Here is a 27,705-nt window from a genome sequence, read left to right on the forward strand (position 1 = left end):
TTTATGTAGTATTGCAGGTAACTATTTATACATTGTTCCTGAGAAACATAATTATATTTGCATAAGAAGAATTAGGACAATGATAATATGTTATAATTTTAAAATGACTCTTTTCTTTACATAAAAGTTCAAAATAAAAATATTGTATTTTTATTAAGAAAAATAGGCAGCTGGGTCCAGGGGCACATGCCTGTAAATCCAGCTGTTTGGGAGGCTGAGACAAGAGGGTTGCAAGTTCAAGACCAGTCCAAGCAACTTTGGAAGGCCCTGTCTCACAGTGAAAACTAGTAAGGACTAGATGCAGGTCAGTGGTAAAGCGTCACTGGGTAAAGACGCTTTAACCACTGAGCTCAATTCCCAGTATAAAAAACAAAAAACAAAAACTGAGGCAAGGAGAAATTATATAAGAAAATAGAAAATAACCACCATTCCACTTTAAATGAAAATTATATTAACATTTTGGGATATTCCTCTCAATATCGTGCCATGTATGTGTATAGTTTACATAACTGAGATTAGAGTATACAATGCCATTTTTTATTTATTTATTTATTTATTAGGTGCTAGAGATCAAATCCAGGACAACACTGAGGCTACACTCCAGCCTAAAATGTTATTTACACCCAGAATTTCTCACTTATAATCAATTAAAAATTTTCAGTAAAATCCTTCACTAATGCTAATTCTAAATTACACAAATTTTAAAACTTAAATAAATTGTCCATTCCTCCAATGCTGAGCATTTTGCTTACTTCCATTTATGTTGTGGTCATCGTTCTCATACACAACACTTCCAATCTAAATCCTTGGAAGTTCACTTTTATCTCCATTTACGCTGTTTACTTAAGACAGTTTCTTGGGAGTAGTGCCAAGGAAAAGGTACACACTATTTTCCCCCCCAGTGCTGGGGTTTGAACCCAGGGCCTTGTGATTGATTGATAGGTACTTGGTCTACCACTGAGCCACATCCTCAGCAATGATAAGGATAATTTTAATCCTCTTGCAACACTCAGCCGGGTAGTTCTTCAGTCATGGTGTAAGACTCCAGAGTGTTTTAAAGCTTATGTTTTTGCCTTCCCATTCGCCTCCTTGAGGGGTCTAAGACTTGCCTTGCCAGAGCTGGCCAGTGGGCACTGTTTGAGGGCTGCCCTTTTCCTAACAGCATCCCAGACTCCCTTGGGTAGTGTGTCTCTGTCCCTGGCATAGTTTCATGGGACCTCAAAGTTACAAGGGTCCCTGAGACAGGATAGAGGATGACGGGAGCACGGCAGGTAGAGACGGCACCTGCAGGAAGAAGCTGGGACCCCAGCTCCCAGGTAGACAGCAGGCCCTGTGGCAAGGCATTCCTGGGGCAAGGCCTGAGGGCCCTCCACCTAGTCAGCTCACCCTGGCCAGAGGGCTCTCTTTGAAGGTGTGGAGGTAGTCTGGATGAAGACCCTGGATAACACCCTGGCTCTTTCTTTCCTTTCTGTAATCCCAAATCAGGCACAGGGAAGGCACTTGATGCCAGCACCAGGCCCAGAGAAGGTGCCCAGCGCATGTCTGTTGAAATGACCATGGAAGGTGACTGACAGTCTGAAAGCCAGAGACCAAAGGGTTGCAGTATGCACCACATAACTATCTCCTTTGGCTCTGTCCCCAAAAAAGCCCCAAGACAAACACCTGGGATGAGTTTGGGGCCACCCTTTCTCATGCTAGGCTTGTCCTGCCATCTAGTGGTGGGCAGAAGAAGATGGAAGGGACAACAGCCTGGGCAGTGGAGGGCTGTCAGGGGAACCAAGACTCAACACAGGGCCCAGTGGGCACCTCAGAACTTGGGGGCCACAAGAGAGGCCAGGGCAGGAACTACTCTCAAGAATAAGGAACAGCTGTTTCATGAGCACTCTGTCCGTGTGAAGGACTGTGCAAAGTGCTTTCCAACCTGATTCTTCCCAGCAGTCCTGGGGCGGGGTGGGGAACTAAAGCCCAGGAGTCGAGTAACCTGGTCAAGTTCCACTAGTCCGAGGCAGAGCCAGTGAAATCCAGCATTATTGGACTTCATAGCTGGGCTTTCTAGGGACAGTTCTGGAATTATGAAGAGAAATCTCCTTGCATGTCCCTTTCACCCCACCCCCACCCTAAGCCCCACCCACTCCCAAATCACACCAAGCTGTGCTCCTCCTTGGCCTGGAATTATTGCAGTGGGGTTAAGGCAGTGGTGGTGGAATCTCTTGTCCACTATCAACAAATATTAAACTCTTTTGGACTAACTTCTGAAGTTCCTTTTAACCTCTTGGTTGTGTGAGATCGAGGTCTCTAAAATGCACTGACTCATTTCAAACCAGCCACTGTAAAGTTTTATTCTAAATCCTGAAAGGACTTCGCAGGCTTTCTAGGAACAAAGGATGGAGGTAGCCTTTCTGTCTGTTGTTCCAGACAGAAATAATCAACTTCCACCCCAGCAAACACACAACGGGACCAAGAGGTCCTCCAGGCTGTAGCTCCTCTCCATTTTGGGATCCTGAAATTTGTCTAAGAAATAGCAGCCGTTCTTCTTGCTTGGGTCACCCACATGAGCCACCTATTTTCAGTTTAAGGATTTTTCTTTATTTTTTCTTTTTGGCAATTTATTTAGGCCTGTTTCAGGGCTGAGCACCTAAATTGCATTGAAAAGGATAGTGGTCCACAAATATACTTTGTGATTTCACCCTAATTATAGATATTTGTCTGCAATAACATCAACATCATTCACTTTTAAAAAAAACCTTAACGTCTTAAGAAAAAAAAAGTTAATAAAAGTTGTGTTTGGCACCAGGAATACTGTCTCCAAAGTCAGATCCCAGGTCATGATATCCTCTCAGCAGGCACCACCACCCAGTCCTTACTCAATTGCTCCTAGAATCAAGCAATGCCTGCCTCAAGGTAGTGCAGGGCAGGTCCCCTTGTCTTCTAGAAGTGGATAGCCCCTGGTCATTAAAACCTCTGTTGCTGGTTCTTACCACTGGTTCTTATGTGCCTGTTTATTTCTCTCTTCTTGTAATGATATGGTCAATTAACTTATGTACTCATGTAGTCAATCAATATTTATTGGTTAACTATTATGTAGCAGGCACTGGGATAAAGAGGAATACAAATCACTCAGAGTAAGGAAGAAGACTAGCAAATAAGACAATTATAACATGACATAGAAAATGCTAAGCCAGAGATATACAAAGGTACTTGTGGAGCCTTTCTGCCACTTCATCTGTCCACTTCCATGTCCTTCCCAGTCCTTGAGCCCAGCTTCCTTTCCTTCAGCCACTGCAGATCCTCTGCATTTCATTTGAAGCAAAATGGCGGCCTGACTCCTCTAGCCCTGGCTTGACACAAACCTAACCACAAACTGGGAAGGAATCATGGCATCCTTGGCAAGTAGACCACACTAATAAGAAAACACAGAGGAGGCAAGAGAAATCCACAAACTTAACACCAGGTCTGGCACTAAAAAAAAAAAAAAAATGTTGTAGGATGGATAAATGAAGTGTAGATGAATGAATAGGCCAATAATGAATGATGATCTGATAGAGGCTTTAATGAATGAATCAGAGAATAAACTCCCAACCTTGAAGCAAAACTGAATTTATTTCAGATGCTGGTGCTTGTTCATGAAACACCATATTCCCCAGAAGATTCTCTACAAAGATATTTGTTTTAAAATTCATGTTATTTCAAAGTTCACTGAAAATTGTGGGATGCACTTGAGAAAATGGAGCCACCTAGGAGAATGTCAGAACAGAGACGAGATTGCTCACCCCAGGGGAAAGTTCAGTGGACTCCCATTCACAACAGTCCAAGTTTGTCAGGAGAGATCTTTTTGAGGTGACTTGGTGGTTGGGAAGAGAGAGCTACAGAAGGTGATGGGGGGTGTGGCTAGTTCAGTGTAGACTGCATGCTGAGCATGAAAAGACCCTGGGTTCCATCCCCAGCAGGAAGGAAGAAACAAAGGGCTTTCATTTAACCAAGTAGTTGGACACCTTCATCACTAGCTAGAAAGTTCTATGTGAATCCAGTTACTGTATCAAATCACCAATGCACTGTTTCCTACTAAACAGAGGATTAAAAGGGTTTCCTTAGGTGGTGCAAATAAATGCATTCTAACATATCTGTTCTACAAATGTAGATATTGTATTACAAAGATGAGCAAGATCAGAGAAGCTGTGTGGTCAAAGCCTGTCTGAACAGCTGATTTTTCTATATATCTTTGAAGGCGCCTAGGTTCTCCGAGATAAACTGGCTGAAGCTTTTGACTTTGGGGTTTAGATGGTGGGTGAGCTTGACATCACGCTCTGGCTTCATTTGATAGAAGCGACACATATCAGCCAATTCCTTTGTGGCTGGGAATCCCAACTTTTCATAAGCTTCCGGAGTGATCTTTTAAGAACAAGCAGAAAAGAGGAAATGTTATAACCCACACTTAAAATAAGATAAAAAGATGATATTCACCTTAATGAAGATCCAAGTCCACAATTTTGTAGCTCAACTCCAAAATCTAAGAAACTCAAGTGTGCTTCACATGCAATTTGGCAAGAAACTGACTTTGCTGAACTAATTTAGTGGCAAATCTGATCTGAACTATGTAAAACTATTTATAGTCTTTAATTATCCCATTTAGTGGAAATATTCCCATACCTTACTATAGAGATACTGGTGTATTTGATTACAATTTCCTGCCCCAGGCCCTGCTGGTGATGTTACATAATATATGTAGAACATACCCCATATAAGAGCTGAAGCATTCTGAAAGCTTGTTTCAGGTCCCAGGTATCTTGGATAGGTACTGGATATCTGCACTACCCTTCACTTGAATGACCTTTCATAGTGCTTTCATGTGCATTTTCTCATGGGATTCCCCCAGAAGGTGTCTGGGCTGCCATATAAGAGTCAAGGTCCCTCAGTGCAGAACCACATTCTCCTCAAAGATGGCTGATGTCCCAATCCATCTTTTTCCCTTTCTTAGTTAGACATTTGAATTTTTCTTTCTTTCTTTCTTTAATTTTTACAGACTACATTTTGATTCATTGTACACAAATGGGGTACAACTTCTTGTTTCTAAGGTTGTACATGATGTAGATTCACACCATTCATGTAATTATACACGTACATGGGGTATTGATATCTGTGTCGGTCCACCATCTTTCATACCCCCACTCCTCCCCCATCTCATTCCCTTTATATAATCCACAGTTTTGAATTTTTCCTTCAATCATCCCAGCCTCTGCCAGAGCCAGGCAGGCCTGAATAGAATTAGTGCGTATCCCATACCTATTGAACTGACTGCCTTCCATGAAATTCACTCCTCAAATCCTTTCTGACATTAACTAGATCAAAATTGCCCCTACTGAATAAGCAAAGCCCACTTCTATCAGGTCCAGTATAATCTGTCTTTAGACTCCAGAGATAAACTTTGACCTTATAATTCCACTTGGCCTTTAAAATAATTTGACAAGTGTGGTGGTGCACACCTGTAAGCCCAACTACTCAGAATTCTGAGGCAGAAAGATCACAAGTTTGAGGCCAGCCTCAGCAATTTAGTGAGGCCCTAAGTAACTCAGCAAAAATCTGTCTCAAAATATAAATTTCTAAAAATTTAAAAGGCTTGGAATATAGCTCATGCATGCCTGGGTTCAATCTCCAGTACCAAATAATAAAATCAAATTTTAAAAACTTGAAATGTGTTCAACATCAACTTACATAAAATCATAATCATCACATGTCATTTATAATAATGACAATTCAAGAATAATCTATATGTCGAGTAATAAAAAATAGTAAAATAAATTCTGGTACATCTACTACAATAAGAATATTACACAATTATTAAAATTGGTTTTGAAAAAGTTTAGTAAAATAGAAAAATGTTTATAATATAATGTCAAGTATAAAGACCAGATACAAAATGGCACATTTAGTGTTATTTTAATTTTATTAAGTATGTGCACAATACATATTTTGTATACTGGAAAAGATTGGGGGAAAAAGCAACCAAATAATAACAGTAACTATCTCTAAGAAATTGAACTATGTGTGATTTTTAGATTCTTTTCATAATTTCCTGAGTTTTTTTTTACAATAAGCATTCATTATTTTAGAAATCAGAAATATTAAAAACTTTGAAAAGAGAAGACTCTTCATGAGAAATATGAAAGATGACTTGAAATCTCTGTCACCAATTCATTTTCTTCTGCTATAACTTTGATAACTAACATGCCTCAATAAAATAAGGAATTTTTTTACTGCAGATTTTTGAAGAATTTTCAAGATTTGTTCTCTTAGGTGTCACTTCATAATAGAACCGTGTTTCCTGTGGGGGTTAGAAAGTTTTAGTCAATCCAGAACTCCTGATAGGAATTTGGTCTGAAGTCTGCATTCATTAAAATGATTTAACCAACAGACTTGAGTGGATGGAGGGCTGGGACAGGGTGTGTAGTGGTGTCGGATCAAGAAGACTGGATCGCCACCTTGTGGCCAGATGCACCCTTCCCCAGAATAGGGATAATGCCTAAGCATTTTCCCAGTCCTGATGCAGGCGCGGTTGTCTTCAAGTCAGACTAGTTACTAAGAACACCATTAACCACTCTGTAGAACTCCCTGCCTCTACTGCCCTAGAACTTTTGGTGCCAGAGAAGCATCAGCTGAATTAGGAAACAACATGATATACCACACTGCTTCCCCTTCTCTCCTTCTTTCCTACGAAGTTCAAATCTCACAAGACAAAATGAATATAAGATTCAAATGCAAACGTTCTGAGAGAGAGATCATCAAGACGTCAATGTACACTCAGCTACAAGGAACTGGGCAGACCTCTATGGAGTCCATCTCTGAGTGGGTGATCTTCAAGGGCTTGGGGATAACTTTCCTCTAGCAAATTTTATATGGTTTCAATGATATACTCAGATGTGCTTTTGTGGATAGATTGACACCTGCAGTAGTTTTTCCAGATAAAAGAATCTCAGTTTCCTCACAACCCCAGTACCTGAGGCTGAACTGGGAATCTAGACATCCCCTCAAGATTCACTGGACCAAGAGATGCTGATGCAAACAAGGACCAAGCTTCCATCCCTAACAACAGGAAACATCCTAGAATAGGGATCCACAAACCTTTTCCTTAAGGGCTGGGTATAAATGATTTAGGTTTTGTGGGTCATATGGTCTCAATTGCAACTGTTTAACTATCTCATTGCAGCATCAAAACAGCTCATTCTTCTTTCTGTCTCATATCAACAACCTGCTTGGGGAAATAGCTGGTAGTGCTCAGCATTGCCAGTCCTCTCACTTGGCTATGAAAGATCTGTCCTCTCCATGTCCTGATCATTCCTGCATGATTTAGAGCAGGCTCAGTTATTGAGGGTTTTCCTGAGCACCACAGCCAGTGCCAAGCACCTGCTATAACATCTCCTTTCATCCTCACAACAATCCACAAAGGAAGTATAATAATATTTTTTAAACCTCAAGTCAAAGAAATAAAGCAACATGGGAAGGATTCAACCACATTAACCACTGAAGGCAGGTCTGTGTAATTGGAGTCCTCTTCAGTTTCTTCCAATAGTGTAAGCTCAACCCTGCTTTAAAAGTCTAGTGAATTTGAAAGTCTAGTGAATTTGTATGATAACAGTACATTAACCAAGAACTCACCTTTGCATCTCGGACATCTTTCCCCAGACTCTTGGACAAAACATCGGCATACTGCTATGTTGTTAGTGTTTCTGCACTGAGCCCCACAGCCTTGCCTATAAACTCCTCTGGAGAATTGAAAATGCTAGAGACAGCTGCTCCAATATCAGCAACAGAGATACCGTCCATTGGTACATCCCCCATGGGCAGTGCTAGATTAAAAAAAAAAAAAGATTAAGACGAAGATAGCTCTTTTTATCGCTTCCTTGGTAGATCCACCCAGCCAAATCAACCACTTAAACAAAAGGTATAGAACAGCAATTGCTATGGTTTGTCTCCCAGCTGTCCCTGTGTTGAAGTTTGTTTCTCAGTGTGGCAACATTAAGAGGTGACATTAAGGATGTGGAACCCAGGCAAAGATCATTGAAGGCACGGCCTTTGGAAGGAATTAAGATCTTTTTGTGGACCCCAGGTTAGTTCTCACAGGGTTGTCATAAAATGAACAAGACTGAGCAGGGCAGGACAGTGGTCATGGAAGTCAGAATCCACTAAGGAGTGTGTAACAACTCACCTGCTGAACCAACTAGCCCTGAAAATGGATGGTGCTGGCAGAGGGGAGCAAGACTGGCCCAACTCAGCCCACTCTGTAACCTAGTAGTTGCTTAGTAAATATTAGTTATTCCTGTAGTAGAGAATGAGACTCACAGTAGTCAAGGCCTGGTATTACAGATCTGAGGGTCTCAGATGGGTCAAGATACCAAAGAACAATAAGGTACCACCTCTTCATCCTGAGCAGGTTGATTACAGATTATAGGCTCTACTGATTCTGCATAGGGAGGACCTGGGAGGCTGTATTCTGGGGTTTTGGCCCCTTGAGATTCTAATACCATGAAATCTAGGTCCACCCCTGTTATCACAGAACGTCAGATGGATGAGCTAGAAGGGCCCTTAGCAGACATCATGTCCAACGTTCTCATGAGGTAGGAGGAAAATGAAGCTTAAAGTCACAGAGCTCACTACTTACATAAGAAGCGTCAGCATGTTAATAAGACAACCCTCTCTGCTTCTGGTCTCAGATCAATTCTCTGCCCCCTACAGTGTAGCTGCTGCAAGTAAATCTAGGACAATTTAGTAGCTATCTTAGCACAGTAGGTGCTTCACTGATGGGTCCACTGAAGAGGAGCAGGAATGGGAAGATAGAGAGAGAGGAAGGCAGCCAGGTGTCTGGTTATCTTTCACTCCAACCTTCCATTTACCTAAGGTGTAATAATTTCCATCAGGGGCTTTTGCAGGTTTCCATGAGGTGAGAAAGTTTTCAAAGTAAGCTGCCAAGTGGACGCTGGTCATGGGAATCCAATGGACCAGAAATACTCCTCCACCTCTCCCTTCCCATCGAAGTGCGGCACGTGCAACTTGCCCCCACTCAGCTGCTCCACGTTCTCCAGGCCGCTGTACACCATGTGCTTCAGCCCCAGGCGCTTGGCGGTGTCTGCCACCAGCTTTCCCGGAGGGAAGACAGTACAGCCTTTATATGCACCTCTGCTCGCAGACTAAAGGGAAGGTGCTGGGTCTCCTCCACTCCCTCTGTACTTCTGTCTTCATCCCTGTGAAGAGGAAACTTCCAGCACCAAAATATATTCCACCTATGAAGTGTGGGGCCATCAGCAATGGCGAGCAGAGGCTCCCCTCCATGATGCTGAACCCCTCATTCTGCATCCATTGGGGCTGCAAGGCCAGGGACACAGGGCATGGGGGAGTGCAACAGGAAAGAGTAGGGCAGCAGAGAAGGAAACTCCAGGGACCTGAACGAAGCCCAGGGGCAAGAGCCAAAGAGCGGTCACCCTCTTCCTCTGGGCTCTTGGTCTCTTGGTGATCAACTTCCACATCTGTATATATTCTATAAATCTGTCTGATAACGGGCTACTATATGCACATCATTTGGCTATTAAGAGTATAATGGAGAGATGTGTGCATGCACATGCACAAACACAAATGTATTATATTCTCTTCTTTGCTTTTAGTTCCCAAATTTCCAAAGCACCTTCATATCTATCTCCCTCCCTCCCCACACCTTTCTTTTTTACCCTTTTTTTCACTGTTTCTTATTTTCCCTCACAGAACTTCATACGGCAGGCAGAGAAGACATAATCTGGCTTAGCAAAGAGAAAAAAAGTGAAGCAGAGAGACAACCTGTAATTTCAGGTTCCATAGAGAGTGAATATCAGAATTAGAACCCAGAACTCTTAAAATAAATCTTTCCGGAACTTAACACCAGTAGATGTGCTGAAATAAATAAGTAAATAAAAGAAAAGCTCTAAATATCAATAAGTAGACATCCCTGAAACACTTGATCATGCTCTTAAGTTTTTGAATTGTGCCATATGTGCAAATGGCTGATCCCATCCATCACATTTTTAAATCTAATCTTCATTTTTCTTCCAAATTTTTACACATATACATATTTTAAATTCCCAAATAGTGCTGTCATAGGGGGTAGATCTTATAATATAAAAGCACAACCTGTGCTCTCATGCCCATTACTGCTCTCTATGAGTAACTGTTTTAATCCCTGTTAGTTGTCTCTTTACTTCCAAAAAATATTTTTATACCACTAATGGAGTTTTTTTCAGTTTGAGATCTCCACTAAATTCATACTAAGACGAGAGTTCAGTGCACATTTGTGCACACACTCTCCCTCTACGTCCTCTTCCCTACCACCACCACACACAATTCTTATTTCATCATCACAATAAAAAGTTTTGACAGATCAATATGCTTACACACAGCAGAAACAGGTTTTGGGATTTTCTATGCACTTACTCCCTCTACACACTCTTTTTCCTGAAGTTATTATTCTGGGTTTATTTGCTTGCTAGTTTCTTTTTTACCTGCCCATTACTAATTCATCCCCAATTCTCAGCAAGAAGTGTAAATGTATTCTTCACATTTTATTCTCCCCATTTGGCTGTCTGAGTGGAGGTTATATGGGTAACCTGGCTGCCACCCCCACAGGCCATCTAGAAGTAAATGATGAGAAGCAGAGAATCGAATGACTTTACTAAAGTCACTTGCAAATATACAGGATCTACAGAGGTGCCCATAACATTAATTTAATAAAGACACCCTGAGCAGGTACCTAAAGTATATGTGCTTCTTAAATTTCACAGGAATGTTGTGGAGTGAGGCTTATAATTTTCCCCAGACTGAAGTCCTGCTCTCTGCCAGAGAGGACAGACATAGTAGGGAGGGAAAGAAGAAAACTGGTTCCCACCTGACACACTTCCTTGTCTTTGCTGAAATGCTCCCAGAAGTTGGTCACCACGAAGGCCCCATAGGCTCCTTTTAAGGCGGCCTCCACTGATGCTTTGTCATTCAGGTCACCTTTTACCACCTCAGCTCCAAGGCCCTGCAGCTCTAGGGCTTTTGGTCGAGTCACATCCCTCGTCAGTGCTCTCACTGCAAAATGTTTGCTCTCCAAAAGAGCCTTGGCCACAGAGCCTCCTTGAGCTCCTGTAGAGGTAGGGGAGAGGAAACTCAGGAAGGTTCAGGAAGAATGCTCAGGACGGTCAGGAAGTTTCATTGCTCAGTGTAGGCTTGCTGTAGTACCTACTTTGGGGACCTGCGAGATACTTGAGGTATCCCCATAGTTTCCCAACTGAATTTCTTGCAGCATCTTCAGAGGTGACTGCAGAAGCCAGGGGAGAACAGGAGTGGAAAAGGCTTGAGGCCACAAGAAGGCCACAAGAACAGGGTGCCAGACTCTCTATCCCAGATTCAACAGGGGCAATTATAATATTATTCAGTTATAGATGTTATATGGGGGTTCTTCATGCAATTTTAATTCCAAAAAAGTTTCCTAGTATGCGCCCTTTCTTTTCTTTTTTGGCAGTGCTAGGGATCAAAGGCAGGGCTTTGCACATGCTAGCAAGTGCTCTATCACCAAGCTACATCCGTAGCTTAGTCTGTATTCTTTAAACATTTTAAAAACTTGCACAAGTTTCTTTATATGGCATTCAAGGCCAATCGTATTATGATCATCACTTGTCTACTTGATCTACTCTGGATATACTTACTGAAAGTCCTATGATAAATACCAGGTGCTGGGCTGGGTTACTGAGATTCCAATTCCTCCATGAGACTGGCTGGATCTGTCCTAGATGATTTTTGTGCTTCCAAATCCTCATTGACTTTCTCCATCCTGCTTAGGGCCCTGGCAGGCTCACCTTTATGGACTCCATCAATGGGTTCTCTTGCCCTTGTGTTGGGTCTGAGCAATGGAAAGGGTCAGCAGGAGACCCAAGGGCAAGGAAGAGGTGACCATCTCTATATCTCAGGTTCTGGTCATCTCTCTTATCCTTCTCTCTTTCCTTTTGTTGCTTACACACTCTTTATTGCTCTCTTCCCTGTCCAACTTTATTGAATTTTTGTGGCTTCTCTGAATGCGTGGTACCTGTTTCTTGTGACATGCCCAGCTGATTCATGCTTGCTAATTCTAAAAGAAGTTCTACCATTCCATGAGCTCTGCCTTTGTACAGAGAGCTTCAATCAATGAAAGCAGCAAACTGTCTAGTGATGAGTATAAACAGGTACTAAAATTCACCAAATGTGTGAGGAAAGCCTCCACCTTAAAGGCAAAGCCAAAATAAACAGGAATAAAGGGAAAAAAATAAAAGGAATTACAATTCTCCAAGATTGAAGAAGGTTTTGGATTCCAAAACTACATCTGCAAAAAGGGGAAGAATTAGTAGAAAAAAATCAGAGAGAGAGAGAGAGAGAGAGAGAGAGAGGGAGGGAGAGAGAGGGAGGGAGCGCATTCTTAAGAACTAGCTCTCAGGAATTTAAAATATTAGAGCAGAAATAAAATTTCAATAGAAAAAGTTTGGGAAATCTCCCAGAATTAGAAGAAAGAAACAAAGAAATAGAAAATAGGAGAGAGGAAATAATTGGAAGATCAAGCCAAGGGAATTCCAAACTGAGAAAATAGAGAAAATGGAAGTGTAGAAATTATTTGATAATTAATGAGAGATAATTTCTCAGAATCCAAGGAGATGAGCTGAGCTCCCAATTGAGGGGTGAGTGAGGGCCCCACACAAGACCATGTCCCACATTACACATATTACAGTGAGATTTCTGGTTCATATTTTTATTTACTTTTCTCTTTCTCAGCCTCAAGAGTTGCTGAGGCTGGACAACCTCAAGTTTGAGGCCAGCCTGGGCAATTTAGTGAGACTGGCTTTAAAAAAAAAAAAATTAAAGACCTGGTAAAGCAACTCTGCTTTCAATCCCCAGTATCAGATGGGGTGGGGGAGACCAATATGCTTACACGCATACACCAGTCATTTCACCTACAAATAGAGGAATATGGAAGAGGAAAATGAAGAAGGAAATTTTTACTAGAGTAGTCAGGATGTGATAGCATCAAATTGCAGTTTTCTAAAAAAAAACAACACAAGATCAGAGTTCTGAGGTGTCTGTTTCATTGATTGCCCGTCAAATCTGAATCTGATCTGGAATCCGTGGTTCACAATGAGCTAGTGTGTTGTGGGAACAACAAGACGGCACTCAAAAAGTAGGGAAAACCAAGCCTTATTTTACACCGGGCCCAGAGGAGATTAGTACTTCAAAATTCGGAACCCTGATTCACAGTTTCTCACAATATTTATAGGTTATTTGATGTCATCTTAGACTCATCCTATCATTGGGGCTTCTTCCTCTTTTTTAAAAAAATTCCAATCTATGCAGCTGAAGGCCTGTGCAGTGTCCCCAAAGTATGCTCACAGAACAGATAAGAAAGAGCTCTTTTCACAGACATCTATTACATTTCAGGAGGGAGTAGTCAGACTCTTAGGGCAGTCATTGACAATGCAAACAGGAGGGACCCAAGGTTTTAATCAGGCTTCCTGGAGAAAGGCTGAGAGAGGGGAGGGGAACTGACCCCTTTCCAGACATTGGACTCTTACCATAATGTTTTTGTCATTTCATTTCACAACCAGGTGGGTATTGCCATCACAAGCGGAGCGTGCACTTAATCTTAAACTGCCCCACAGAACCATCCTGCCCCACGACCCTCTAATGAGCATGATGGTGTTCTCAGTCTTGATTCCTTTCTTGGGTTTTGCATGAGCCAAACATGAGCTCTGGAGATCAGCACTCAAACTGCAGAGCAGCATGCATGGTGGTGGTGGTGCAGGAAAGAGAAAGCACAAGCCAAGGGGGCGGGTGGCGGGGGAAAGCTGAACATTTCCTTACAGTACCGAAGGCAATGAAGTGAGGCCACTCGGGGGAAAAAGTGAATTTCTATGTAGAATTCTAAGCCTCGTCAAAAGATCAATTCTAACAATTTTATATAAAGACATTTTCAGATACCCAAGTTCTCAAAATTGTAACCCCATGCACTCCTTATAAGGTACCTAAGTTACCAGAGATTGCCCAGTGAGATGAGAAATAAAGAGCTCAGGAAGGCTAGGGATGTGGCTCAGTGGTAGAGCACTTGCCCAGCATGCATGAGGCCCTGAGTTCAGTTTCCAATACTGGAAAAGAAGGAAGGAGGGAAGGAAGCAAGCAATTTTTAATTTAAGGGAAAACAAGAAGTTGTGTAAGAAAAGTGTAGTAGTGCATACATGGCTCAAGTGTGAACAAAAATTACACAATCATAATAAAGGACAGGGCTCAGTGGTAGAGTGTATACTTCTCTCTCTCTCTCTCTCTCTCTCTCTCTCTCTTTCTCTCTCTCTGTGCTGGGAATTGAACCCAGAGGCACATAATCACCCTTTTTATTTTTTATTCTACGACAGGGTCTTGCTAAGTTGTGGAGACTGGCCTCGAACTTGGGAAGCTTCCAGGTATTTGTGCAAAAATGTATATATACCCCTTACTTTGGCAGAAAGTATCTGAGATGACCAGGCACAGTGGTGCATGCCTGTAATCACAGCCACTCAGGATGCTAAGGCAGGAGGATCAGAAGTTTGAGGCCAGCCTTGGCACTTAGTGAGACCTTGTGTCAAAATTAAAATGTAAAAGAAGGACTGGGGATGTAGCTCAGGGGTAGAGTGCCCCTGAATATCCCTAGTACCACTACCAAAAAGAAAAATGGGATGAATTCAAACTAAAAGGCTTTTTCTCAGCAAAGGAAACAATCAATAATGTGAAGAGAGACTACAGAGTGGGAGAAAATCTTTACCACATGCACGTCATATAGAGTACTAATCTCCATAATTTACAAAGAACTCAAAAAACTTTACACCAAAAATACAAAGAACTCAATCAATAAATGGGCTAAGGAACTGAGCAGACACTTCACAGAGGAAGATATACAACTGATCAACAGATATATGAAGAAATGTTCAACATCTCTAGTAATAAGAGAAATGCAAATTAAAACTACCTTAAGATTTCATCTCACTCCAATTAGAATGGCTATATCAAGAATACAAGCCAGGATCCAAGATGGCGGACTAGAGGGTGACTGCATCTCCAGTCGCTCCAGAACCCAGGATTCAAGAAGGGGAGGCATTGAGAGACTCGGACTAAAATAGAACCACGGGGTGAGCCTCCCCCACCCGGTGAAGCTCGGCCGGGTGGCAGGCCTGGATTCAGAAGGCTTATTAGAGTAGGACAGGGCAGATAGAGTCTCCCCCAGGCAGGTCCTAGAGCACTCCGGCGGTGGGCTCCTCCCACAGGGCCAGATTCTCCAGATTCGCAGAGCAGCCCCAGTGAGAGCCTTTCTGCACAGAACCAGCACGCAGCCAGCTCCGGCCCGCCCGCAGGTTGCTTCAGAGACCAGGACAGGGCAGCCAGGGACTTCCACCAAGCAGCCCAGCTCCCTCCGGCGGGAAGCGCCTTTATAGGCTAGCTTCTCGGAGCAGACCGCCCAGCGAGAGCCTTTCTACACAGAGCCAGCCACAAGTCCCCAAAGCTAGCAAGGACCTCCAACCCGGCAAGCAGCCTCTGGGACCAGGTAGGGCAGCCAGAGACCTCTCCAGGTCTCTCTCCCTGGAACCAGTAGCGGGCTAGGGGCAGCGTTCTTCGGAAGCACTGCATTATCAAGTTACTCTAATACTTCAGGCTACTGAAGGCTGGGAGGTGATACACTGGAAATCTACAGGGACACTATAAGCCAATAGAGGAAATCTGCAATATCACAGAGTACCACTGACATCTGACCAATATGAGAAATAAAGGAAGAAAATGTCCCAAACAAACCTAGATACTATATCAATAAAACTCAATGACAGCACAGCAGAAGAAATGTCAGAAAGGGAGTTCAGAATGTACATAATTAAAACAATCAGGGAAGCAAATGAGGAGATGAAAGAGCAAATGCAGGCATTGAAGGAGGAGATGAAAGAACAAATGCAGGCATTAAATGATCGCACCAATCAACAGTTAAAAGAGCAAATACAGGAAGCAAAAGATCATTTCAATAAAGAGTTAGAGATACTGAAAAAAAAAAAAAATCTATGAAATGAAGGATACAATAAACCAAGTTAAAAACTCCATAGAAAGCATAACCAATAGGATAGAATACCTGGAAGACAGAACCTCAGATATTGAAGACAAAATATTTAATCTTGAAAACAAAGTTGACCAAACAGAAAAGATGGTAAGAAATCATGAACAGAATCTACAAGAATTATGGGATATCATGAAAAGGCCAAATTTTTTAAGAATTATTGGGACTGAGGAAGGCTTAGAGAAACAAACCAAAGGAATGTACAATCTATTCAATGAAATAATATCAGAAAATTTCCCAAATCTGAAGAATGAAATGGAAAACCAAGTACAAGAGGCTTATAGGACTCCAAATATACAAAATTACAACAGACCCACACCAAGGCACATTATTATGAAAATACCTAACATACAAAATAAAGACAGAATTTTAAAGGCCACGAGAGAAAAGAATCAGATTACATTCAGGGGAAAACCGATAAGAATATCAGCAGATTTCTCAATCCAGACCCTAAAAGCTAGAAGGGCCTGGAACAACATTTACCAAGCCCTGAAAGAAAATGGATGCCAACCAAGAATCTTATACCCAGCAAAACTTACTTTCAGATTTGACGATAAGATCCTTCCATGATAAACCAAAAGCTAAAGGAATTTACAAAAAGAAAGCTGGCATTACATGAACATTCTCAGCAAAATATTCCATGAGAAAGAGATGAAAAACAATGATGCAAATCAGCAACAGGAGGAACTAGCCTAAAGGAATAGCCACATAAAGGAGAAACCAAATCATGTCAACAAACAAAAATGAGTCAAATGACTGGGAATACAAATCATATCACAATAATAACCCTGAATGTTAATGGCCTGAACTCATCAATCAAAAGACATAGACTGGCAGATTGGATTAAAAAGAAAAATCCAACAATATGCTGCCTGCAAGAGACTCATCTCATAGAAAGAGATACCCATAGACTAAAGGTGAAAGGATGGGAAAAAACATACCATGCACACGGACACAGCAAAAAAGCTGGAGTATCCATCCTCATTTCAGATAATGTGGACTTCAAGCCAAAACTAGTCAGAAGGGATAAAGAAGGACATTACATACCGCTTAAGGGAAGCATAAATCAGCAAGATATAACAATCATAAATATCTATGCCCCGAACATTGGCTCATCCATGTACGTCAAACAAATCCTTCTCAATTCCAGAAATCAAATAGACCACAACATAATAATACTAGGCGATTTTAACACACCTCTCTCACAGCTGGATAGATCATCCAAACAAAAATTGAATAAAGAAACCATAGGTCCCAATAACACAATCAAAATTTAGACTTAATCAACTTATATAGAATATACCATCCAACAAAGAACGAATACACTTTCTTCTCAGCAGCACATGGATCCTTCTCTAAAATAGACCATGTTTTATGCCATAAAGCTACTGTTAGCAAATACAAGAAGATAGAGATACTACCTTGCACTCTATCAGATCATAATGGATTGAAATTAGAAATAAATGACAGAATAAAAAACAGAAACTTCTCCAATACTTGGAGATTAAATAATACACTATTATATGATGAATGGATAATAGAAGACGTCAGGAGGGAAATTAAAAAATTCTTAGAAGTAAATGAGAACAAAGACACATCATATCAAAATCTCTGGGACACTATGAAAGCAGTACTTAAAGGAAGATTTATTTCATGGGGCGCATTCAACAAAAGAAGTAGAAATCAACAAATAAATGACTTAACACTACAGCTCAAAGCCCTAGAAAAAGAAGAGCAGACCAACACCAAAAGTAGTAGAAGACAGGAAATAGTTAAATTCAGAGCCGAAATCAACGAAATTGAAACAAAGAAACAATCGGAAAAGTTAACAAAATAAATAGTTGGTTCTTTGAAAAAATAAACACAATTGATAAACCCTTAGCCACACTAACAAAGAGAAAGAGGGAGAAAACTCAAATTACTAAAATTCGGAATGAACAAGGAAATATCACGACAGACACGAGTGAAATACAAAACATAATTAGAAGCTATTTTAAAAATCTATACTCCAACAAAACAGAAAACCTTGAAGACATCAACAAGTTTCTAGAGACATATGAATTACCTAAACTGAACGAGGAGGACATACACAACTTAAATAAATCAATTTCAAGCAATGAAATAGAAGAGGTCATCAAAAGCCTACCAACAAAGAAAGTCCGGGACCAGATGGGTTCTCAGCAGTTTCTACAAAACCTTTAAAGAAGAGCTCAATCAATACTCCTCAAGTATTCCATGAAATAGAAGAGGAGGGGAACCCTCCCAAATTCATTCTATGAAGCCAATATCACCCTGATTACCTAAACCAGACAGAGACACAATCGAGGAAAGAAAATTTCAGACCACTATCCTTAATGAACATCGATACAAAAAATTCTCACAAAATTTTAGCAAATCACATACAAAATATATTAACAAAGATAGTGCACCACGATCAACAGTGGGTTTTATCCAGGGATGCAAGGTTGGTTCAGCCATCCAGAAATCATAAATGTCATTCACCATATCAACAGACTAAAAGTTAAGGAATCACATGATTATTTCAATAGATGCAGAAAAGCATTTGATAAAATACAGCATCCTTCATGCTCAAAACACTAGAAAAAATTGGGGTAAGTGGGAACATTCCTTACATTGTGGAAGGCCATCTACGCTAAGCCCATGGCCAATATCATTCTAAATGGTGAAAAACTGAAAGCATTCCCCCGAAAAAACTGGAACAAGGCAGGGATGCCCTCTTTTCACCACTTTACTCAAACATCATTCTTGAGACTCTAGCCAGAGCAATTAGACAAACCAAAGAAATTAAAGGGATACGAATTGGAAAAGAAGGACTCAACTATCCCTGTTTGCTGATGACATGATTATATATTTAGAGGAACCAGGAAATTCCCACCCAGAAAACTCTTAGAACTCATAAGTTGAATCAGTAAAGTAGCAGGATATAAGATTAATGCTCCTAAACTCCAATGCATTTTTATACATAAGTGATGAATCTTCATAAAGAGAAATTAGGAAAACTACCCCATTCACAATAGCATCGAAAAAAAATAAAATACTTGGGAATCATCTCACAAAAGAGGTGAAGACCTCTACAATGAGAACTACAGAACACTAAAGAAGAAATAAAGAACACCTTAGAAGATGGAAGATCTCCCATGTTCATGGATAGAAAGAATTAATATTGTCAAATGGCCATACTACCAAAAAGTGCTATACAGATTCAATGCAATTTCAATTAAAATCCCAATGATGTACCTTACAGAATAGAGCAAGCAATCATGAAATTCATCTGGAAGAATAAGAAACCCAGAATAGCTAAAGCAATCCCTCAGTAGAAAGAGTGAAGCAGGGGGTTCGCAATACCAGATCTTCAACTTCTATTACAAAGCAATAGTAACAAAAAAACGGCATGGTATTGGTACCAAAATAGACAGGTACATCAATGGTACAGAATAGAGGACATGGACACAAACCCAAATAAATACAATTTTCTCATACTAGACAAAGGGGCAAAAAAATATGCAATGCAGAAAAAGATAGCCTCTTCAACAAATGGTGCTGGGAAAACTGGAAATCCTATGCAACAGAATGAAATTAACCCCTATCTCTCACCCTGCACAAAACTCAACTCACAATGGATCAAGGACCTCGGAATCAGACCAGAGACCCTGCAAATTATAGAAGAAAAAGTAGGTCCCAAACCTTCAACTTGTTGGCTTAGGATCAGACTTCCTTACAGGACTCCCATAGCCCAAGAAATAAAAGCAAGAATCAATAACTGGGGATAGATTCAAACTAAAAAGCTTTCTCTCAGCAAAGGAAACTATCAGTAATGTGAAGAGAGAGCCTACAGAGTGGGGAGAATATCTTTGCCACTCATAATTTAGATAGAGTGCTAATTTCCAGAAATCTATAAAGAACTCAAAAAACTCTACACCAAGATACAAATAAACCAATCAACAATGGGCTAAGGAAATGAACAGACACTTCACAGAAGAAGATGTACAAGCAATCAACAGATATATGAAAAAATGTTCAACATCTCTAGTAATAAGAGAAATGCAAATCAAAACTACACTAAGATTCCATCTCACCCCAATTAGAATGGTGATTATCAAGAACACAAGCAACAATAGGTGTTGGCGAGGATGTGGGGAAAAAGATACACTCACACATGCTGGTGGGGTTGCAATTAGTGCAGCCACTCTGGAAAGCAGTATGGAATTCCTCAGAAAGCTTGGAATGGAACGCAGCATTTGACCCAGCTATCCCACTCCTCGGCCTATACCAAATGACTTAAAATCAGCATAATACAGAGATACAGCCACATCAATGTTCATAGCTGCTCAATTCACAATAGCCAGATTGTGGAACCAACCTAGATGCCCTTCAGTTGATGAATGGATAAAGAAACTGTGGTATATATATACAATGGAATATTACTCCGCCATGAAGAATGATAAAATTATGGCATTTGCAGGCAAATGGATGAAATTGGAGGGTATCATGCTAAGTGAGATAAGCTAATCTCAAAAAACTAAAGGACGAATGATCTCGCTGATAAGCGGATGAGGACATATAATGGGGGTAGGAGGGGTTAGCATTAGGGTTAGGGTTAGGTTTAGGGTTAGGGATAAGGAGGGTGGTAAGAATGGAGGAAGGAAGGACTATATAGAGGGAAAAGAGGGGTGGGAGGGGTGGGGGGAAGGGAAAAAATAACAGAATGAATCAAACAACATTGCCCTATGTAAATTTATGATTTTTAATTAAAAAAAAAAAACGGAAAAAAAAAAAAAAGAATACAAGCCATAATAGGTGTTGGTGAGGATGTGGGGGAAAAGGTACACTCTTATATTGCTGGTGGGATTGAAAATTGGTGCAGCCACTCTGGAAAGCAGTATGGAGACTCCTCAGAAAACTTGGAATGGAACCACCATTTGACCCAGTTATCCCACTCCTTGGTCTATACACAAAGGACTTAAAATCAGTATACTACAGTGATGCAATCACATCAATGTTTATAGCAGCAGCTCAATTCACAATAGCTGGATTGTGAAACCAACCTAGATGCCCTTCAATTGACGAATGGATAAAGAAACTGTGGTATATATACACAATGGAATATTACTCAGCAATAAAGAAGAATAAAATTATGGCATTTGCAGGTAAAATGGATGGAGCTAGAGAATATCATGCTAAAATAAAATAAGTCAATCCCAAAAAACCAAAGGTCAAATGTTTTCTCTGACAGGTGGATGCTGATACATAATGGGGGGTATTGCAGGGGAAGGCAATAAGTGAAGAATGGAGGAATGTTGGATTGTGTAGAGGGAAATGAGTGGAGGAGAGTGGGCATGGGAAAAGGAAAGATGGTAGAATGTGACAAACATCATTACCCTAATACATGTAGGATTACATGAATGGTGTGGCTCTACATTATGTATGTTCAGAGAAATGAAAAGTTGTACCCCATTCGTGTATGCATTCTGCTATCATGTATAACTAAATAGAACAAACAATTTAAAAATAAATGAAAAAAAGAAAAAGAAAGTGATTGAGATGAGGGCCCAGGTGAGGGAGAGCAGCCCATCAGGCTCCCCAGCTTCTCCCCCTGGGCAGCATCCTTGCATCTCTGATGTCACTACCTCCTCTTGGACATTTTTTCCATTTATTTATTATTTTTTTCTCTTGCACAAGTCCCAGGTTTCTGGTGTGGAGGCATTATGAGTTCTTCAGCTTTTTCCTAAATGTCTTTTCCATTTCCATTCAGAGACCACAGGAAGATGCTATTTTTTTCAAATACATGTTTTAGAGATGGATAGATCCTAAGTTTGTTTTGTTTTTGAGTTCTCAGCAAATAATAGGTATTGGACAGTATACTGAACATACTTTATCTCAATTCTCACAGTGGAGTCTTAAGATACTATTACAATTCCTGCTGGGTGCAGTGAGGCACACCTGTAATCCCAGAGACTCGGGAGCTGAGGCAAGAGAATCTCAAGCTTGAGGTCAGCCTCAGCAACTTACCAAGGTCCTAAGCGACTTAGTGAGATCCTGTCTCAAATTTAAAATTTTTAAAAGGCTGGGTTTGCAACTCAATAGTGAAGCACCCCTGGGTTCAATCCCCAGTAACAATGATCAACAACAAAAAAGACCCTATTACAATTTCCAATTTACAAATAGAAAGGTAAGGTTCAGAGAAATTAAGTTATTTGCTTAAAGTAATACATAAACTAAGTGGCAGAAAAGGGCTGGGTTTGACTGGAAGGCCTTTACTAACTGCATGGCCTCGGACACCTTATCCTTATCTATAAGTAAGGCCGGTAAACTCCCATGGGGGTTTTATTAGTGAAGAAAGTGTAGCTCAGGGCCTGGCACCCTGCAGGAATGCTTTTTATTCCAGCTTGGCCCATAGGTTTGGGCAGAGCCCTTGAATAGGAACAAGCACAGAACAGATTTCCTAAATCTGCACCAAGGGCTTTGGGAGTTTCTAATCTTCTAGAAACCACCAACAGCAGTAGCCACTGCTCCTGGACCCAGCCACTCCAAGTCCAGTACAGAAAGGCTTGATAGTAGGGTTAGCAGATAAAATGCAGAACACCCAGTTAAATTGGAATTTTCAAATCAACAGTGAGGAAATGCAGTGTATGTCTCATGCAATATTTGAATATTCTTTATAACAAACAAATGATTCATTGTTTATCTGAACTTCAAACTTGATTGGGCGTCTTGTGTTTTTTATCGCAAAATCTAGCAACCCCACCTCAAATATATAAACACATCCAGTTCTCCCAAGTTCAACCAGGAACAAGAACTGGGGGTAAGCAGCCCATTTCCTTCACTAACTAGGAATCAAACTTCAATTCTGACACATGCTAACCTGATTCCTTTAGCAGTTTGGTCCCTTACCTTAGCCAACTGCCTGTGCAAACAGGCCTATGTGGACAAGTTTAACGGACACTAAAACTGAAGCTGCTGGCTTTCCTTAAAATGATCCCTACCCACTGTCTTCACACTTCAGTAAATCTCAACTTTATTCTTCTAGTTGCTCTAACCAGAAAACTCTGACGATACCTCTCAATTCTCTTTCTTACCCTTGACATCTGGTCTATCAGAGAACCCTGTGAGCTCTCCCTTCCAAACCTATCCAGACTCTGGACCACTCCCCCAACCTGTGGCTGCTTGTGGGTCTAAGCCACTGTCCTCTTGGCCTGGTTTTATGGCAACAGCCTCCTAGCAGGTCTCTCTGCTACATTTGCTCCCTATAGTCCTCTTCACAAAACAGATGCTCAAATGATCCTTTCAATACTAAACTCATGTCATTACTGCTCGGAGACTCAGTGGCTTCTCTTTCAAGAAAGACCAACATTTGCCATCACTCTACAGCCTAATACAGTTATCCTCCCACCTCTTCCTTTCCTTCTTGTTCCTTTTAAAATCAATAACTTGCCTGACTGCTGGGGTTTTTTGTTTGTTAGTTTTGTTGGTGCCTCTTTTTTGAGACAGGGTTTGCTAAGCTGCCCATCCTCTGGCTCAGCCTCCTGAGTACCTGGGATCACTGGCATGCGCCACTCTGCCCCCATACTGCCCGTTGGTTTGAGGAATTATTTCACCTTTCTCTTGGTTTTAGTGCTTGCCTCCTCCAGACAAAATCTCTGTCCACATTGAGCTTGTTTTCTGTGGAGAAGCAGATAGTAACAGAATAAATCATGAGGGAATGGAACCAGATGGTGACCAGATGGAAATGGAATTGCAATTTTAAAATGAAAGTCTGGAAACTCCTCACAGTGACATCTTTTATTCCCCTCTGTGGGACTGAGAATTGAACCCAGGGAGGCCCTAACCCTGAACTAGATCCCCAGCCCTAAGTTGCCAAGGCTGGCCTCAAACTTGTGATCTCCTACCTTAGTCTTCTCAGTCACTGGAATTACAGGTATGCATCACTGCATCTGGCCCCATAAAGTGGCATCTGGTGGGGATCTGAATGATGTGAGAGAAAACTGTGTGGGTGACTGGGGAAGATCATCCTCAGTGAGGGAGCAGCCAGCACAAAGGCTCTGAGGTGGGAACACTTAGAGGAACAGCAAGTAAACAGGAGTAACTGGAGCAGGAGGGCAGAGTGATAGGAGGCCTGGTCTGAGGTGGGCAGCGCAGGCCCTGAGTAGGACTGTATTTTCCTTGGAGAAGGAAGGGCAGGAGGCATTGGAGGTTTTTGAGCAGACACAGGACACACATTATCTGAGGGTTTTAAATGGATCACCAGACTGTTACTCAGGATCTCCGCCCCTCCTTCCTGCGGCGCTCAAGGGACCATGGCCGATCCTCGCGTGAGGCAGATCAAGATCAAGACCGGCGTAGTGAAGCGGTAAGGAGCCGCGAGCGGCGCAGCCGCCTGCGCCTCCTCTGACTCGCCTCATGGCGGCTCGAGAGGACGGGCGGAGCGCAGGCCCGAGACCGGCGCCGGGCGACAGGCCTCAGCTGGGCTCCGCGGCGGGCGGGGACCGACAGGGACCGAGCGGGGCGCGCCGAAGTCGGAGCCCGCGGATTGCGGCACGCCCCTCCCCCTGCAGCTCCTGCATAGCCGCCCGGGTGGCGGCGGGGGTCCGCGGCGACCCCGCCCCTCGGCGCCCGGGGCCCGGGTGCAGGGCGGCGGCCTGGAGCCGGAGGGTGGGCCGCGCCTTGGTCCCCAACCTCTGTGTACAGGCGCCCAGCGTCTCCTTGCTGAACTTGCCGGTGGGGAGGCGGATCCTGTGGGTTTCGTGTCCTCATGTGGACTCGAAAGCAGGTTCCGAAGTTTATAGGCACGCCGAGATCCAGGGCCTTATCATAAAGAGACTGTGGTGGAGCCTTCCAAACGTGGCTGGCGGGACTCTCAGACTTTGAGAACTGGGGCATGAACTGCCAGCACACCGTGCAAACTTCTGTGGCCTACCTATCGCCTTTCGGCTCCCTTCGGGGTTATCCTGGAGGCTGTGGGATGCAGGTTGCCACTCCCATGGGCACGGCAGTCTTGTAATTTATTCTAATCCCAAACTGGTAGACACTTCAGTGCTCATTAAACTTTCATTGTTTCAAGAAGATCAAACTGTGATTACTTCAAGAGAAAAGATAAACAACCTTCTGATGAAGTAGGTTATTTTGCAGTAGAAATGTCTGATTATACCCACCCCGCTTTTTCCTGTTGACCCACCCTTCCTCTGTTTATTGATACTTCCATCAGATTAGGACAAGCCAGAAGATAGAATAAGTTCACTTTTTAAGATGTTGCCTCTCAGTTTTGGCATATCATCACACTATACTTCCCTGGAAACTTTCCTTATTACTAAGGCAGTAAGGAGATAGTGTGAATAGTCGTTAAATGCACAGCCTTATCTGAAGGGAGACTCTTGGGTTCAGATTTGATTTTGCCCTTTATTGTGTGCTCTGGAATATATTACATTGCACTGTTCCTCTATTACCTCATTTGTAAGTAAGTACCCATGTCATGCAGAGGTTACAAGAAATGTCTGCTATACTGTTTAATTCAGTGTGTGGCAAATAACCAGTGGCTATGTTCATGAATAATACTTTATTCCTATCTTATAGATGAGAAACTGAGGTTTAATGAAATTGGAAAAAAGAAACCAAACTTGTCTAAGGTCATACTGCAAGTTAGTAGCAAAGCAAAGAAATGAAACAAGGTTTCTGATCTTCAACTTTCTACTTTATTATGCTCTAGTAAAGAATATTAAAATTTATGATAACAAGAGATTTGAGATGTGTATATGAAAAATATAAATAGTTCATACCATCACTTAGCCGAGAGTTGCTCTTTTGCTAGACTGACTTTGGTTATGTCATTTTAATGTATCTGGCAGAAGTATCAGGGTATGTTGGAGAATTCTTTGGACTGGAAATCATGAGAAATGGCTTGTAATGGTGGTTTTCCTATATAACTTCCACATTTCTCATCCTAATGATCTCTTATAAAAGTATTCAAGTAGTTACATGCTTGCAGTATGTATTCTAGAGAAAATTCAGTCATTTAGATAATGATGAATTCTCAAGTACTTATATAAACTGTTTGGAAACAGTTTTGTTTTCAGTTATTTTCAATAATAGAACATTATCAAACTTTACCTTTGGCATACTTTGTACTTCAATAAACATAATTTTTATGAAACCCTTTAAAAATAAATAAATAAAAAAATAAATGGATCACCAGGAGGCTGAAATGAGAATACAAGGGGGGAGGGACCTGGTGTGCTTAACATTTTACAAAGATGACTTCCTTAGAAAAAGGATTAGAATTAGAGAGAATTAGGTAGCAAAGTAGAATTAGGGAGACCAGTTCAATAGTTCTGTTGCCATTTAGGTGAGAGAGTTCATTCCATATGCAACAGGGTTCCGCTTTATGCTTTGATTACAAACCTTGCCACTTGACCTCAGGTGACTTATTTTAAAACTGACTTTTTTTCGGTGTGAAGATCGGACCCTGGTCCTTGCACAAGCTAGGTAAGTACTCTACCACTGAGCTACATTCCTAGCCCTGATGTATTTTTCTTTTATTTTTTTCTTCTTCTGCCTCTCTCTTCCTCCCTAACAGCAGGGAAACAAAACAAAACTGTCCTGCCCTAAGCTACCATGTCCTTTACTAGACCCAGGAGAATATCACTGCCCACAAAAATAAAGAAACTTTAAGCCCAGAAGCTGGAGAAATGGCTCGCTTAAGGTCACCAATAACTCTAATTAATTCTACCTACTGATAATATTTGGATCCCAGCCCTTGTATTTCCCTTTTAGAAGCCCTGGGTTCCCCTTGGCAGACAGAATCACAGCCTCTGGGACAGGAGCCCGTGTTCTCCTCCTTTGCTGGCATATCAATACAACCTTTTCCTCTTTCTCAAAAATTATCCTCATGATTGTTTGGCAACCAAGATAGGAACCGAGCTTCCTGGCATCAAGGATGTCCTCCCAACCCCTCTGCCCTTTCAGAATCCCTGGAATATTGGTCTACACACTCACAGGTTCCTCACACTTGCCCCTGCTGTTGATCAGGAAGTAAGTGGAGCAAGGACTCCAGAGTATAGCTCCCGAAGGAGGAGAGACTGTGTCAGTTGTCATTGTCCCACTGAAGTCATTTTTTACAAATCAAAATCATTCTGACCCTCACCCACATCAAAAGCAAACAAGGAGCAAGGCCCTGGGTTCAATCCCCAGCAACACACACACAAACACACACAGAGCACAAGCGAGATTAAACTTCCTCCAAAACGCTCTTTGTTCAGCTCACACAGGTTCTAAAGTTTAAATCAGAATGAATGAGTAAAATCAGCATGCACTTAACAGAAGGACTTTTTCTTACCTGTTGCTCCAAACACTGTAATTACTTTCCTGTTGGCCATGTTCCTGGGCAAAGGAAGAACTGATGGAGTAGCAGAACTTTCCTCTGCAGCAGACACAGCTGAAATGCATTTTTCCTTCTTGTGTGAGCATTTTAAGCCACAGCTGGTTGCCACACCCCTTCTGCTGCTCCTCCCTTTCCTTGTTACACCCCATTGACTTACTCACCCTGACACTGC

General features: G+C 41.7%; 1 pseudogene across 1 annotated transcript; it reads right to left on the minus strand.

Annotated features, from left to right (window-relative positions):
- Positions 1–3,046: 3,046 nt before the first annotated feature.
- On the minus strand, positions 3,047–27,629 carry LOC306637810 (nmrA-like family domain-containing protein 1; annotated as a pseudogene). Its single transcript, XR_013766775.1, has 5 exons — positions 27,489–27,629; positions 10,900–11,139; positions 8,886–9,133; positions 7,651–7,841; positions 3,047–4,389 (listed from the first exon to the last, which is right to left on the minus strand). The product of XR_013766775.1 is annotated as a nmrA-like family domain-containing protein 1 (transcript).
- Between the last annotated feature and the right edge of the window lie 76 nt (positions 27,630–27,705).

The sequence above is a fragment of the Sciurus vulgaris genome (genome assembly GCF_902686455.1).
Source record: "Sciurus vulgaris genome assembly, chromosome: 10".
NCBI classification, from domain to species: Eukaryota; Metazoa; Chordata; class Mammalia; order Rodentia; family Sciuridae; genus Sciurus; species Sciurus vulgaris.